The following is an 11,014-nucleotide window of genomic DNA, read 5'->3' on the forward strand; positions in this document are numbered from 1 at the left end:
AGCAAAGGGCTTGGGGCCAACACGAGTGGCTCACTTGGTACAGGCTGGAACACAGGGCAGAAGGTCCACAGGTCCTTTGTTCTCTCAGCCTCCTGGGAAGAGGTGTGTTTGGGTGGGGACAGAACACACTGTGACAGAACCCTGTCCCCTCCTGCCCCTCCTTTTCCTTCTCTTCCCTTTTTTTTCTTTCTTTTATGATCCCTCCCTCCCTTCTTGCTTTTGAAGTATAATTTACATGTAGTAAAATGCATACGTCTTAAGTACACGACTCTGTGAATTATTAGCTGTGTTACACACGAATGTCATCACTCCTAGAGAGCTTCCATTTTATAGGAGATCACAAGAGCAGTCTTAGAACGAGGACAGATAGAGCCTGACTTTGCACACAAAATGGCCTGCCTTTGGGTGCTGGTTGTTTACAGGAGTTTGTGGCTTTTGAATTCCTCAGTTCCTCCCGCCCCAGCTCAAGTTGCTGGATCAGAAAGGCTCTATCATGGGACCTTCCCTGCCCAGAGGCCCAGCAGGGTCCCCCCTGTCACCAGTTGTCCTCTACAACTGGTGGGAGTGTGGTCGACCCATCAGTCATGTGAATGTCTGCTCCAGATGACGAACTGGGTCTTGTGGGGGCGTCTCAGAGTCACACTGCATGCGATGTGGGCTCAGCCCACACAGCCTCATTTCTTGGTCAACTACTAGCGCAGACATGAAGCAGCGTCAGAACCAGAGTCAGCTGAGAATTAATCTGAGTTTGGTTGTTGTTGTGACAGCCCTGGCCTTGGACAGAGGAATTCTGCCTCTACTGCTTTTTAGCTGTCCTCATAATTAACAGGGCCTTGGATCCCCTTGAAAGGCAATAGACCTGTTCATCCAGGGACTTTACTCTGACAAGTACCTTCAGTTCTGGAAAAGTTGCAATTGGGACAACCTCTCTGGACAACACTTTGTAATATACTTGTAATACCCTTTGATTCAGCTTTCTGCTCCTAGAAACCTGTTCTGCACACATATATGCGCACTGCAGCAATGTTTATAACAGGTAATAATTTTTTTAAAAATCTAAGTGACTGCCAATAAGGGAATGATTAAATGGATCATTTTGTGTGTGTATAGGAACGGAATGCTATAGATACATTTTCTGATACTGAAAGATGGCCAAGCTACCCTGTTAAATAAAACAACACAAAGCAAAACAAAAACCTAAAGAAGGGTTTGATACCTCTTTTTAAAAAAAGATTTTATTTATTTATTTATTTGTCAGAGAGCGAGAGCGCAAGCAGAGACAGAGAGAGAAGCAGGCTCCCCGCTGAGCAAGGAGCCCTGGGATCATGACCTGAGCCAAAGGCAGCAGCTTAACCGACTGAGCCACCCAGGCATCCCACGTTTGATAACTTTTTGATAAATTAATAAGAATATGATATTAGCACATGTAATGGAAAAAGGGATGGACGTGTATAGCACAGTATTAACATTGCTAAGTTATCTCTGAGATGTGGGAGGAAAGCTAGGGAACTTTTATTTATAGTTTTATATTTCAGTATTGTCAGAATCTTAAAATGAGCTTGTGTTGCTTTAAAAAAATTTTTTTTTAATTTTTTATTTTAAGTAAACTCCACACCACATGTGGTGTTCGAACTCATAACCCCAAGATCAAGATTGGCATGTTCCACCGACTGAGAAAGCTAGGCACTGCAAGTTTGTCTCACTTTTGAAATCAGAAAAACTGTAGGGTTTTGTTTTGTTTTTCTTAAAAAAGAGATGAATTCTTGAAATTGGTGAGAATATAGAGAATTTTTCCCATGACTGCTTCCAGAAACCCGAGGTTAGGCTATCTATAGAGTGGGTTGGGATGGGCAGTGGAAGTCTCTGCTAAGCAGAGAGACACTCCCCTAACTCCGGGATGTTACTGGGGGTGGTAGGCAGCCACGGGGTCTCAATGACCCCAGCTTCATAGTATTTACACGCTTGCGTGAGCCCCTGTCCTTGAATGCGGACTGGATCTACTGCCTTGTGTCTAATGAAGAGAATACAGCAAATTAAAAAAAATAGCAATAAAAAAATAAGCTACAAACACTTTTTAAAAAAAGAGAGAGAGTGGGGATGTTACTTCAAAAGTAATGGGATGTTACTTCCAAGATTAGGTAACAAAAGGCTGTGATTTCTGTCTTACTAGCATTCTCTCACTTCCTCTCCCTTGCTCATTTTGATGACACCAGCTGCTGTGTTGTGAGCTACACTACTGAGCAGCCATGTGGCCAAGAGCCTCTGGGGAACAGCAGTTGAGAAACTGAGGCCCTTAGTCTAAGCAGGGTGCAGAAGGGATCCAGCCTTAGCTGAACCTTGAGATGTGTATGGCTCCTGCCCCACACTGTGATCACAGCCTAAGAGAGACCCTGGGCCAGAAGGCACAGCTCAGTTATGCCCAAATTCTTGACCCATAGTAAGAGTGAGATGATAAATGTGTGTTTTAAGCCTCTAAGTTTTGTGGTAATTTGTTCTGAAGCAGTATGTAAGTGATAGAATAGGAAAATGAATGTGACCTCCTAGTTACTTGAATGGGTCAGAGGCTTTGAGAAACAGTAACTTATTAATTAATTGTGTATAAGAAAGTTATTTTTTGAGACTTTCACTGGAGTTTCTGAATTTAGAAACCCAGTATAATTCCCAGGGAGGTAGAGGTGCCTCAGGGAAGAATGCTCTGCTTTCTTTGTACAAATGTTTTCCATACATCAAGGGTATGAAGATACAAGAGTTAAACAGAGTCCTTTATGGTAACCCATCCCCAAGATGGCTTCCAGTCAACCATGCCTGCTGGTTTTCATGTCTTTGTGTAGTCCTACCAAGAATCAGAGCTGACCTGTGTGACCATAAGATTACTGTACATATGACTGTCTGTGCCTTCCAATGTTAAGCCATAAAATTGCAGACTTGGATAGTTTTCCCTGGTAGAAGCCAGCTGCCATGTCTTGAGGATGCTCAAGAAACTCCATGGAGAGGCCTAGGTGGAGAAGAACTGAGGCTTCTTCCCAAGAGCCAGTGAAACTTCCAGGCTCTTGGGAAGATCTCCAGCCTCAAACAAGCCTTCAGATGACTGTAGCCCCCACTGACTTCCGACTACAACCTCATGAAAGATTCAAAGCAAAAGATACTCAGGAAGTCACCTCCAAATTCCTGAACTTCAGAAACTCTGAGAGGTAATAAACGATTCTTATTGTTCAAAACTACTATGTTTTAGAGTTGTACAGCTCTAAACAGTATAATTTAGAGCTCTCTGTACAGTTGGTTGTACAGCAATAAGAAATAAGTTTTTGGTTATTTTTATTGTACAACATACATTTCTTCAATATTTTCTGTACCTCTGCAGTACATCATCTCACTGTGCTAGTCATGGGAGAAGTGTGGTGAGCAAAAGGAGACACAGCGCCTGTTTTCATGGAGTGGACCATTTATTTAGTAGTGATACAGGTAATCAAATGATCAGATAAATAAATGTAAGTTACCAGAGTGCCAAGTGCTGCACAGAAAAAGGACTATAGCTACTCTCGGCTATGAGGGGGACCTAATTTAGATCAAATAAGATGTGGAAAGATTTTCCTGAGGAAGCACACTAAATGAGGAGTTAGGTGACAGGGAGGGAGAGGGGAAGAGCATCTGGGCAGGGGAAGCAGTGTGTACAAACGCCCTGTGCTGAGGGAGCATGGTGGAGGCACTGAGGGGAGGCCCCTGTGGCTAAGGCTGAGAGACTGAGGAGACATAGAGTTTTGTGGCCATACTAAGGACTTTGGGTGTCATACTAAAAGCAATGGGAGGAATTTGAAGCATTTTAAGAAGTAGAGAACTATAATAGGATTTTGATTTTCAAATCTTTGATTTGGAAAAAAATTTTGGCTGTGTAGAGATGGAATGGAGAGTGTCTGTGTGGCACCAGTTGAAGGCTGTTTCAGTAATCCAGGCATTGTCACCATCAAATGGTATGCTTACATTTCCTAAGCACAGTTGGCCTTCTTGGTATTCTTTAAAAAGAGTAAGTTGTATAGACATAATGCTTGGTCTCTCAGAGTCTACCTGCTAACAAAATAAACCATGGTAGAGTCAAATAGGATGGCACGCAGACGTAAAAGATGGCTGGAAAATTAAGAAACAACTCCAAAAAAGACAGTTAGTACAAAAAGGAACTCTAATTAATATTTCTCGAAAATCTGATATGCCAGACATTTGACATTCTTTACGGGTTTATGCTTCATAACAACTTTGTGCTGTAGATGACATCGTTGTCACTTTGCTGAAGAATATACAGGCTCAGAAAAGGTAAAGCAACTTGACAAAGACTAAAGAGCGTGCTGGGTCTGTTTGTTCCAAAGCAAAAGCTTATTTGATTATGCCATATCACCTACATCTCTTTTAAGACTCCATTTGTACTCCTTCATGTAGTGGAAAAAGTCTTGTTTATAACCAGACACTGAAATTCTAGTTGATCCTATAATGTCTATATTTCTTCAGGCAATATAATTAACTGAGCTAACCTTATTAAAATGGAGACAATAGGGCCACTTGGGTGGCTTAGTCAGTTAAGCATCTGCCTTCCACTCAGGGCATGATCCCAGGGTCCTGGGATCAAGTCCCACATTGGGCTCCTTGCTCGACAGTTGATAGGGAGCCTGCTTCTCTCTCCCCGTCCCTGGTTCATGCTCTCCTTTGTGTACTCTCTCTCTCTGACAAATAAATAAAATCTTTAAAAAATAATAAAAAATGTAAAAAATGGAGATAATAATACATATATTCATTCATCATTCAGCAAAAAGTACCTGGTCCTTCAGTGAAATATATGAAGGACCCAATTACATACAAGTTTTATAAGCTGATCAAACATAAGTAATCCATGGATCCTGCCCTGGAAGAACCTGTATATGAAATAGACATTTATTAGTTTGTGACATAAGAATCTCCTGTTTCTAAGAACTTGAGTTACAACAAGTTTCCGTATTAGTAAAGCATGATCCTTCCTACTCTTCACAGCTGATTGGTCTAGAGGTTGATTCTTGACTCAAGCTGGACCAATTAGAATCCTTCTCTGGGACTTTGGAAGTGGAACTGAAAACGAGAAGTCAGTTTTTGTCTGGGTGTCTGAACTTCAAGATGGAAAACAATAGGGGGCTTCTGATGAACACGGAGAGGAGTCTGGTTGGTAATAAAGCCAAGAATAGTGCAGACCTACAGAGAAATGCAGGCATGTGTTTTAGGGGGTTAGCATGTCAAGTTAAGCAGAACTTTAGTTACTGTCATGTTGTATGGCACCAAGGGGCACCATTTACACAGTTCCTATGAGTGGCCCCCCTGAGAACATGACTGCATGGCATGAATGGGGACCCTTGGAGTTGTGCTATGAGACAGTCCTAGTTTCAGTTGGTAGACAGAGGTCAGGGGCAAATAACTTAGGGTGTTGAATGCAATTGAGTAGCATGTGTGCCATCATTCTACCCCTCCAAAACCCACTGCAAACATCACTAATTACCATGGTCTGCCTTCCTGCTGGTGCCCGACATGTCCTACTCAGCACAGCACTCCAGAGTGACCATTAGTCAGCATGTGCCCTGTGTATATATTTCTTGGACCAACAGCTGTACCATGTCTTTTATAAGTGGCTTTGTCTCCACAGCAGATGTTTTCCCTCTGGCTAGAATCAACACTGGGAATGACATAGAAGTTAAGGAAATCTTTTGCTTTCTATCTGAGGACCAAGAAAATTTGGAACCAGTACTCAAATCACTTGGTGGTACAATGGTATCAGTTAATTAACTTGACTCAATACCAAGAATGAACAAGATTCTGGAATGGTAATTGGGTGGTTTCTGATACTGTACTGTTCCCTCTGCCTGGCATTCCTTTCTGCTCTTGTCTATCTGGCAAACTCTTATACAGCCTGCAAGCCTGGTGAAAAGGTTATATTCTTGCAGCTTTTCCCTGTCATACACTCTTGGAGAGGTAATTGCTCCCCATTCAGTATTCAACATGACTTTATTCCTTTCTGTATTCTAGCTTGTTTCCTATAGAATTGCAGGCTGCTTATGGTGTCCATTCCCTAGAATGAAGCTTCTGAAAGATAATGATTGTGTCTTAAATATTCTAAGGAACCCATAAGTAGAGTCAAGAAAGGTGGCGTAATAATTTTTAGTGATTTGTTGTAGCATTGTTGGTAGCATTGTTTTGTAGATTGTTTGTAATTGCCAAAGATCAGAAACCACCTTTCTTTACCTTTAAGGGAAATAAGTGTTGGGACACGTCTGGGACCTTCAAGGATGCCACAGAATAATGAAAGCTGTTCCATGTAAACTTCCTGGATGCCACTACTGGCCAGACGTGAGCTCGAATTCTGTCCCTCAGCCACTGTCTCTGGTGACTTGCGAACCCGCACACTACCCAGACCACTCATGCTCCCCATCGTGGCTCTAATTTCTGCCTAAGGCTGACAAATTTTTGGCCTACATGGCCACACTGAAGCCAACTGAAATTGTGCTTGGATCTAGGCTATTTGAATCCAAGGAGGATTATTTAACTCTTTTCATAGTTCTCCATTTGTGCTTCAAATATATTATCCTATCCAGGCACCCCAGGACCTGTGCTAGAACTCAGGATATCTTATCAGGATATCTGCCTGGGTGTCTCGGTGGGTTAAGCACCTACCTTTGGCTCAGGTCATGTCTCCCCTGCAGTAGTAGTTTCGAGCCCCACATTGGGCTTCCCGCTCAACGAGGAGCCTGCTTGTCCCTCTGTCCCTCACCTCGCTCATGCTCTTTCTCTCTCACAAATAAATAAATAAATAAATAAATAAAATCCTAATTAAAAAAGTAAGTCAGGATACTTTCTATGACTCTGCTCAACCAATATGATGCAAACAATAGATATTTGGTGAGCATCGACTATGTCAGGGGGTTGCGGGGAGTAAGACATAGCTGTGACCTCAGAAAGGTTGCACCTTCCGGTGGAAAGTTCAAGAGGTTGGTTGCTCTAGAGCAGGAGCTAGATGCTGGGCTGAAAAATACGGGAGACTTAAAACGTGGGGCAGGAGCCGGATAGTCTTCAGTTCGTCTTTCATGCAGACAGCCTTTAGGGAACGGTTTCCTAGAGAAGAGATGTAAACATAGATAATTTATGTTTATTACTTAAACATCCAAGTAACATCAATGAAGGAAAACAAACGTTGAGAGGGGAAGCTCGAGCCCACGTGGCCTGTGGTTGGCTCATCACCGCGGGGAAGTAGCGCCCCCTTGCGGCCGATGCTGTGTGGTACCTCTGTGGGTCCCAGCCTGGCTCGAGAAGCACCTGCATTTTAGCGCTCCGGACTTTTGGAAACTGGGGTTTTCACATATTTCTCCATCAGTGATACCGGGCTGAAGTGGAGATGGGGTTAGGGAAGATCCCCGGCAGGATTACGGACAGAAGCAGCCTTATTGTAGGGCACCCCTGTCGGAAATGTTCAGAGCCAAATCAATTTCTTTATTGGGTTCGTCTTCCCATTCCCAGTCACCTTGGTGCTCTTTTTTGTACCTTTTTTGGTTTCTAAGGTTAAGTTATTTGTAAATCTAAAGGGGAAAAATGTACTTAGAAATCAAGTTTGAGATTTTGGGTTATTTGCTCAATTTCTGTCCAAAGCAAACCATGGAAATAAACCCCAGCATTTTTGTGGTTTAGAAAGAAAGGGTTTTTAAACACTTCGAGTCAGATGGAGAATTGGGGTAGGGCCTTACTTGAACGAATCTGTCTGAGAGCCACATACATGATCAGCAGCAATGAGTCTGAGTGCGGGTGCATGGAGGAATCAAGGCCGCAGGAGTAGAGAGAAGAAAGAGAGTGGGAAGGCAGCAGCAGCAGGAATGAACAGCGAAAATAATTCGGGAAAGGAAAGCAGAGCAGGAAAATGCCAACAAGGAGTGGAAACAGTACAGGTAGACAATAGCAGTTAGAGTCTCTCCAGATCCATACGAACCCACCCACATGTGTGAGGGTCACACGCAAAGAACACGGCGGAGTACCTGTTGTTGGCGTCGTGCCTGGCGAGCCGAGCCTTGGTTCCTTATCCACACAGGTCTATGATTTTGATTCGGATTTCCTCAAGCCCAGTTATCTCAAAGATGTCCTATCTCCTAGGATTTCTTCTGCAAAAACTCGAATCCTTCACTGGCTTTGAAATCAAAATGAGGGCACGCCAAGATCGTCCTCCAAGACAAGCTGCTAATTTGGGGTACCTCCAAAACAGGGGACTGGACAATTACAGTGCAGGTGACCAAAGTGACTCTTACCAATTCAATTAGGCAATTAATTTTTAGTTATGACCAACAATATATTGAGCTTGGCTAATGAAATCAGAGATTGAGGCTCCGGTTCTTGCTAAATGGAATTAGGACAAAACTAATTAAAATAGAAGTTTATTAGTTAAAATACAGCATCTGTGAGAACATGGAAAACGGAGAACATATTGAAAATACTGCATGAAGAGTGGGGTGCCTGGGTGGCTCAGTCAGTTAAGTGTCCAGCTGGATTTCGGTTCAGGTCATGTTCTCAGGGTCCTGAGATGGAGCCTCACCTTTCCTAGGGCTCTGTGCTGAGTGTGCAGCCTGCTTAAGACCCTCTCTCCCTCTCCCTCTGCCCACCCGCCCCACTCTCTCTCCCTCTAAACCCCACCCCCCAAACCAAAAAACTGCATGAAGAATGACACACAGGGATGCCTGAGTGGCTCAGTTGGTTAAGCGGCTGCCTTCGGCTCCGGTCATGATCCCAGGGTACTGGAATCGAGTCCCACATTGGGCTCCTTGCTCAGCAGGAAGCCTGCTTCTCCCTCTGCCTCTGCCTGCCACTCTGTCTGCCTGTGCTCACTCTCTCTGATAAAAAAAAAAAAAAAAAAGAATGACACACAGAGAAATTACAAGCTTTGAGGAGCCCTAGGCCACTTTTCTCTTTTCTAGTGGAGTTAGGCATGTTATGAGTGTTGAACTCTAACCTCACAGCTTTATTTTTTTTTTTTCTCAGGCTGAACCTCTTTATTAAGCGCCGCGGCCGGGGCGCGCCGAGCCCTGCGGTGCCGGCTGTAGTGTGGCGGCGGCTCAGGGCCCGTGCTCCGCCGCGTGCGAGGCGCAGTAGTACTTCTTGTGCGCGATGAAGGTGGACAGGCTGCTGAAGCGGATGTTGCACAGGCGGCAGTACCGCTGGCCGCCCGGCGCCGCCTTGCCCGGGGTCTGCACGCCCTTGTCCGCGCGGGGCGGCGGCGGCGTCGGCGGGCGCGGCGGCCCCGCGTCGGGGCCCGGGGAGGGCGGCGGCGGCGGGCCGGGCCGGGGGCTGCCGTCGGGCGCGCCGGGGCCCGGCTCCCGGGGTTCCCGGCCGTTGAGGCCGTCGCGGGGGGCGGCGGGCGTAACCTCACAGCTTTAAAAGTTATTGAAAAGCAAGTTAAACTCACAGTGAAGAAATAGCTATGCTCTGTGTGCTGCTGGGTATGTCATTGTAGTTCCTTTTCGAATCTTCTTCTGACCTCAGCACCTGTCTACTCTCCTCACCTCTCTGAAGGGCTTCCGAGTGGATTTTTCCTCTCAACAGTAGCCCCCATGCATCCAGGGTTGAGATTTCTAGAGGAAACCCCAATCCTCTTCTCTCCTGGAAGTATCTGTATTCCCCAAGTTCCAGACTTGAGGGAAAAGTGTGGTATAATCTTAGAGTCAGGCAGAAAGAATTGGAATTTCTGTTCTGGCCCCTACAAACCATGGGATCTTCTATATGTTCTCCAAGCTTCAGTTTTGAAGATACATCATAAATACTCAACAAAGGGTATAATGTGCCCATTATGATGGACACATCATAAATACTCAACAAAGGGTAGTTTTTCTATCTTAATCCACATACTCTCACTCAGAACCTTGCTTTGGAAATTAAAAGCCGTGATATGCTGGGGGTACTATGCCTCTGATCTCTTGTTACTTGTGTTCTATCTTGGTTAGGGTTTTTTCTTTTATAAAGCTCATGTAAGGGGCATCTGGGTGGCTCAGAGGTTAAGCCTCTGCCTTCAGCTCAGGTCATGATTTCAGAGTCCTGAGATTGGGCCCTGCATCGGGCTCTCTGCTCAGTGGGGAGCCTGTTTCCCCACTCTCTCTGCCTGCCTCTCTGCCTACTTGTGATCTCTGTCAAATAAATAAAAAAATCTTAAAAAAAAAAAAAGGATTCTATCCTATCATGTTTTTTAAAAAAATAGCTCATGTACCTCTGGACCACATGGACCCAGGCGGAATTACTGATGTTCAACTGGCATTTTAAGAAAGGTTCAACTGGCATTTTAAGAAATGCTCGAATATATTTAGAGGATAAAATTATTGATACCTGTTTAAGTGAAGTTATTACTGACAAACATACTTATTACTAGCGTACTATTACTTTTCTATTATGTTCTTCATGATCCTTGGTAACACAGTAAATGCTTAAAAAATAACAAATTGCGGGGCACCTGGGTGGCTCAGTGGGTTAAAGCCTCAGCCTTCGGCTTCAGATCCCAGGGTCCTGGGATCGAGCCCCGCATCGGGCTCTCTGCTCAGCAGGGAGCCTGCTTCCTCCTCTCTCTCTCTGTCTGCCTCTCTGCCTGCTTGAGATCTCTGTCAAATAAATAAATAAATAAATCTTAAAAAAAAAAACAATTTGCTAATTTGTAGCACCTATAGATTGATTGCACATACATGCTACTGAGTTTCCTTACGACATCAGCACACTTACTATCAAGTATGACTGTTGCCTACATGGTGTGGTCACCTAATTACCAAGAGGGGATGTGTGCCATTTTGCCCCCTTTAAAAATGGCAAGGGCAAAACAAAGAAAAATGGCTACAATAAAACAAAAAACCCTAGAGACTCAAGTAGAAGGGAATGGAAGGGAAAGAACTACTTTTGTGTCCAAAGTGCCCCTTAGGATTTGTATTGGTTTTCTGCAATCACCCTAACCCCCTAAGCTGGTCTGGCAGTGTAGTCACCACCCCCTAGGCTCAGT

At 44.4% G+C, this 11,014-nt stretch overlaps 1 long non-coding RNA gene across 1 annotated transcript; it reads right to left on the minus strand.

Annotated features, from left to right (window-relative positions):
- Positions 1-1,219: 1,219 nt before the first annotated feature.
- Positions 1,220-8,683, minus strand: LOC131814675 (uncharacterized). Its single transcript, XR_009347416.1, has 2 exons — positions 8,028-8,683; positions 1,220-7,116 (listed from the first exon to the last, which is right to left on the minus strand). It is a non-coding gene; the product is annotated as an uncharacterized LOC131814675 (long non-coding RNA).
- Between the last annotated feature and the right edge of the window lie 2,331 nt (positions 8,684-11,014).

This window comes from Mustela lutreola, chromosome 14 (genome assembly GCF_030435805.1).
Source record: "Mustela lutreola isolate mMusLut2 chromosome 14, mMusLut2.pri, whole genome shotgun sequence".
NCBI lineage: Eukaryota > Metazoa > Chordata > Mammalia > Carnivora > Mustelidae > Mustela > Mustela lutreola.